Source organism: Danio aesculapii, chromosome 24, assembly GCF_903798145.1.
Source record: "Danio aesculapii chromosome 24, fDanAes4.1, whole genome shotgun sequence".
Lineage (NCBI taxonomy): Eukaryota > Metazoa > Chordata > Actinopteri > Cypriniformes > Danionidae > Danio > Danio aesculapii.
This window is the reverse complement of record NC_079458.1, coordinates 5672414-5678413: the sequence shown is the minus strand read 5'-3', so window position 1 is coordinate 5678413 and position 6000 is coordinate 5672414. Positions and strand designations below refer to the sequence as shown.

General features: G+C 34.2%; 1 protein-coding gene across 1 annotated transcript in view; it reads left to right on the top strand.

Annotated features, from left to right (window-relative positions):
• Positions 1-3347, top strand: part of LOC130218633 (potassium voltage-gated channel subfamily C member 1) — a 9422-nt gene extending 6075 nt beyond the window's left edge. The window contains exon 3 of the mRNA XM_056450876.1: positions 1-3347. This exon is cut by the window's left edge and continues 799 nt beyond it. The gene's annotated coding sequence lies outside the window, so the exon portion shown is untranslated.
• Positions 3348-6000: the final 2653 nt, after the last annotated feature.

Below are 6000 nucleotides of genomic sequence, written 5' to 3'. Positions count from 1 at the left end.
TAGAAACAGAGGTATGGAGAAATTATAGGATAAAGTTATAGTATAAACATATCATGTTTCCTAGTGGGCACATGATGTCTAAACAACAACAAAAACATGTCAAAAAATCGATTTGATATTAATTGCAAAATTGTTGACGTGTCAAGACGACATTAAACTGACGTCAAGACGACATCAAATTGATATCTAACATTGGCGTCAAAAAACACGTCAAAATGTGAATCGATTTGATGTTAGCTCATTACCTTGACGTCAAAACAACATCGAATTGACATCTAATATTGGTGCCAAAAAATATACGACTGTCCTGTAATTGATTTTTGACGTTTTTTATGCTAATTTCGATGTTGTTTTGACATCAAGGTAGTTTACAGGGATTGTAGGGATACAAAATCCATGGTAACTCATTCATTCATTTATTCATTTTCTTTTCGGCTTAGTCCCTTTATTAATCTAGGGTCGTCACAGCGGAATGAACCGCCAACTTATCCAGCATATGTTTTATGCAGCGGATGCCCTTCCAGCCGCAACCCATCACTGGGAAACCCATACACCCTCATTCACACACACACTATGAAAAATTTCGCTTACCCAATTCACCTGTACCGCATGTCTTTGGACTGTGGGGGAAACCGGAGCACCCGGAGGAAACCCATGCAAACGCAGGGAGAACATGCAAACTCCACCCAGCCGAGGCTCAAACCAGCGACCTTCCTGTTGTGAGGCGACAGCACTACCTACTGCGCCACTGCATGACGAAAATTTCTTATATTATAATTAGGGCTGCACAATATATCGTTTCAGCATCGATATCGCAATGTGTGAATCTGCAATAGTCACACTGTAGGATTTGCAATGTCAAGTTCTGATCATGTGATTTGTGGAGTCATCATCGCTAAGTTTAACGATAAAATAGAGTTAAAGATTTTCATTTGAATGTGTTTTTAAGACCTGCGACTGTATGATTTACAGTTTTTCCTCAGTGGCTTTTGTGCATTTCTCACAACACTATTTACATTTGCACAACAGTTAATGCATTTCTCAAAACAATCAGTACAAACTGCAAAACCTAGCTGATAACCTGCAAAAGCGTCTCACTTGCTCAAAATGAAGAGCTCATTCCTCAAAAGGAAATATTCTTGTCAATAACAGTGTCAGTGTCATCAAGATGAAAAGTCCTGACACCATTGTTTATGAACATGATAGTCAAATGGCTGTCATGTTTTCATTATGACAGTTTACTCTGTTCATTTTTTCCAATGCAAAAAAGTCAGATTTAGGTGACACTTCCTGAAAATGCTCAAGACAGCACTATATACTATTAGCACAGCCATTTGAAAACTACAGTAAAGTTAGACATCACTGCATTAGTGAGGTATCTGAGTACAAGACACTGAATATGTATGTTTCACATTTTACTGCATTTGCTCTTTACAATTCTAATTTATTCACAGCATTGTGCAGAAGAATAAACACACCCTTATTTACAACAAACAGAAACTTCCTTTGGGTAGAGCTGTGCACAACTGGAAACAATATTGCCGTACATATTGGAACTAAACCTACAACATACACAGGTCTGTAAATCTTTCATGAAATTGTTCAATTTAGAAGACATTTTCAGGAAGAAATGATCTAACTTTTTAAAAATTAAATTAGCTTGACAGATTTTGACTAGTTGAACATTTTTGTATGTAATGACTGAAGTAATGACATGAGGACTCTTAGTTTTATATGGAATGACTATTCAGCATTCACAAGTTTAGTTCATTTCGACTGACATGACATAAGCAAATGATAATGTTATAAACCAGCAGAGAGTCGTATGAAAGCAGTTGATGCATGTCCAAAAGCATTTACAATTTGTTGGAAGGAATGAGAAACTGCTACTATGATGTGCACAAATGACTAATAGTTTAGAGAAATGCATTAACTGTTGTGCAAATGTAAAGAGTGTTGTGAGAAATGCACCAAAGCCACTGAGAAAAACTGTAAAGTTTAACTTTAAGTTTCTTTCTTCTGTTGAACACAAAAGAAAATATTTTGAAAACCTGTAACCATTGACTTTCAAAGTAAAAACAATTACCATGGACGCCAATGGATACAGGTTTAAAGATTTTTCAAAATGTCTTCTTTTGTATTGAGCAGAAGAAATAACATCAAACAGGTTTGTAACAAGTAAAGGATGAGGAAATGATGACAGAATTAACATTTTTGGGTGAACTTTATCTTTAATAACTATCACAGGGTTTGATGAAGAGCCACTAATCTGAGGTTATGTTTACTCAACACAGTGTTCACTTAAAAATGTTAAACTTTTATGGATTTTGTCCATTTATTTACTTGACCAGTGCATTTAATGAGTGTATGTTAGGAAACAATACTGTTGTTTTCTCTGTGTCAACTACAGAAATGAGAATTTGTTAAAATAGTGAACATTTCCAGTGTATATGTGGGCTAAAGTATGCAGGTTTTTTAGGCATTGCCATCTACTGGCCTGGCATGCAGAAAAGATTGTTTTTAGTCATTGTAACAGACCAATGTGAACAAAAGTGCCTTTACACAAAATTCAAAGAAGAAAAAAAAATCAGTTTTTAGTCCATTGTTGTTATATAAACTTTCTTTAAAACCAAAACTGGACATCCTTACGGAGTATTTTGCTCATTTTTATCAATGTGATGATAAATCATTGTGTGAAAAAGCACAATAACATTATATAAAATAACGATTTATCGTGAAAGCAGACACAAATTTAAACCCAGAATTATAAATATATTGATTTAATCTGATTACTGAAAAGCATAGTTCATAAATTCTGAACTTTAGAAAGTCTTTATCTAAAAAGCAGATAATTAAATCAAATAGAAACTGGGCTATGATGTGAAATCAAATATGTGAGGTGCCTACAGTATATGCTATTTTTTTTGTTAGCACCATATATATATATATACAGTACACGCATAAATATTGTATACATATGTAATCAATACTAATTCTAAACATATAGTCAAGGCTAGAGGTTACATTTACTGCATTTCAATGAGTATTAACACACATATAGCCTAATCACACTGTACTTGTTTTAAAAGTCTTGCACACGAGTTTCAGAAACCCTTCGGGGTCCCACACAAAATCAAAATCCAGCCAAATAAATCATAAATCTGTGGGCTCAGTTTTCTCCAGGGGTCACAGACAACAGATATTTGGGAAAGACTTATAATTCTGATGCCAGATTTCGTTTTTTTATTATTATTTCTGTATTTTATTCTTTCATCAACCTCTTGTATTGCATTTTATATCTTGTTCTGTGTGTGTTCATTAAAGTTATATCATCTTTTTTCTCTGTATTTGCCTTTGCTTTCATATTTTACTAGTCACACGTTAAATATAAAACATCTTGAATACATCCAATAGTTGAGCAATAGTTACATAAATAATGACATAATTCTGATGAACAGATATTGAGTATAGCAAACATCTGGATAAAGTTAGCCGCCAGAATTGTATCAGAGCCAAAAATGCTGACTTATGTTTTATATTTATTTTGTATGAGTGCCAATAGCCCTGAATTTCTTGGACCTTTTCCCTTTACAATTAAAGTCAAGTATTTATGAAGAACAAACGAAACTGTTTTGTTTGCTGTGTATGCTGTGACCGCCAGATGGCAACAACGTAACGCTAGACTTAAACGCTTCGAGAAATGAGTAATGAACTCAACCGACTTCACTGCATTTTTGTTAAAAAATAGCGTTTAAAGTAAAGTTTTACACCGGTTTTCTCGTACAGCGGTCACCATTTATTGAGAACAACATCAGCTGATACGTGAAGCTATCGGGTAAACATTAAAGCACATTATTTCCACTCAAAATCACTGTACATTGACTTCAATAGTAAAAACAAATAACATGGAAGCCAATGGTTGGTTTAAAGATTTTTCAAAATGTCTTCTTTTGCATTGATCAGAAGAAAGAAACCCAAACAGGTTTGTAACAAGTAAGGGATGAGTTAATGATGACAGAGTTTTCATTTTTGGGTGAACTATCACTTAAATAACCATCACAGGTCTGACCAAGAAGTTAAAAATCTATTATACTATACGAGAAATTTATCATCAACCAGCAAAACACAAACATTGACCTGCTCTAGTTCACTTACTAATTTTTCCCGTTACAAATAGCAAGTATTTATAGACCTAACAGCTAAACGTAATGTGAGCGAGAATGTTTAGGTAGAGTAATGTTATGCTGTGACCGCCAGAGAGCAACAGCGTAACGCCTCGGGTATTGAACTCAAGATAAAGCGACTTCACTGCATTTTGTTAAAAAATAGCGTTATAAAGTAAAGTTTTACACTGGTTTTCTCGTACAGTGGTCGCCATTTATCGAGAACAACATCAGTTGATACGTGAAGCTATCAGGTAAACATTAAAGCACATTATATCAGTCAAAATCACCGTATATGACTAACGTCATAACAACAAACAAACAGAAAAACTAGTACTAGCATCCGTTTGTCAGAGAACAAACAAACAACTTCTGTTAATTTATTCACCCACAGGCCATCCAAGAACAAGTAACTTAGCAGATGAATATGAAAACAAAATGTATTGAGGTAAAGATGGTTTTATATGCCCACATTCGTTTAGTGACAAACCCTTTTATTGTTTACCATTGTATTTTGAATATTCGGTCTGAAATCACATGCGAGTTAAGTAGTCTATGACTTGAAAACTACACTAGCACTATTTATTTGACTGTGAACAGTGTGTTGTACTTTGATAGTCTTTGACTTTGATGGTCATTTGGCTGCTAATGTGATTTCACTATTTAGAATTTGTTAAGAATATTTTTGTCAAATTAGGAAGAAAGTCTGAATGTGTGAATATAAAACTAACTTTACCTCAATGTAGGGCTGCACAACACAGGGTGGGCCATTTATATGGATACACCTTAATAAAACTTATTGGGAATTTCACCAGAAAAACAATGGTGTGCTTTTTTTAATGTAACTTTATTCTTTATGAGTTATTTACAAGCCCCCTCACATATACTAATGTGCCAGAAACAGGGCGTTAATATCACCAACAATTCCCATTTTATTAAGGTGTATCCATATAAATGGCCCACCCTGTATATCGTTTCAGCATTGATATCGCATGTTGAATGTTGAATCGCTATTACTATTGACCAGATTTTGGAAAACACTCATGATTTGTGGCATTTTTGCAATGTGAAGTTACCAAAACATTTATTATGTATGTCTGTTTTTATCATTTAATTCAGTTTAAAAGTATTCAGGCAAAAGAAATTACATTTTTAACGTTAAAGAAAGTGTCACGGTGGCGTAGCGGGTTGCAAGATCGCCTCACAGCAAGAAGGTCGCTTAGGCTGGGTCAGGTGGCTTTTCTGTATGGAGTTTGCATGTTCTGGTTTCCTCCAGGCTCCGGTTTCCCCCACAAGTCCAAAGACATGCGCTATAGGTGAATTGGTTAATCTAAATTGTCCGTAGTGTATGTGTGTGAATGAGAGTGTATGGGTGTTTCCCAGTGATGGGTTGCAGCTGTAAAGGCATCCACTGTGTAAAACATTTGCTGGATAAGTTGGCGGTTCATTCTGCTGTGGCGACCCTAATTAATAAAGGGACTAAGCTGAAAAGGAATAAATGAATGAATGAACTTTATTTTAAGAAAATTTATTGCATTTATGTATATATTCTGTATGGTGTTATTTTAAGTTTGATTATTACATTTGTGCATCTAAATATTGCTAGACTTCAGAAAATCATAAAGCACTGAATATTTTGTTTGCATAGTGTTGTTGCCGTGCTATATTTCTCAGTGTTTGTGATTGGTTTATTATTGTTTATGTAGATGCAATCCATTACAAAATCATTCAGATGTATTGAAAAATGTTAATTCTTTCCTAATTCAATATCGCAATATATATACTGTATATATAAATATAAAAAATAAAATATTGCGATGTCAGTTTTTTTTCAATA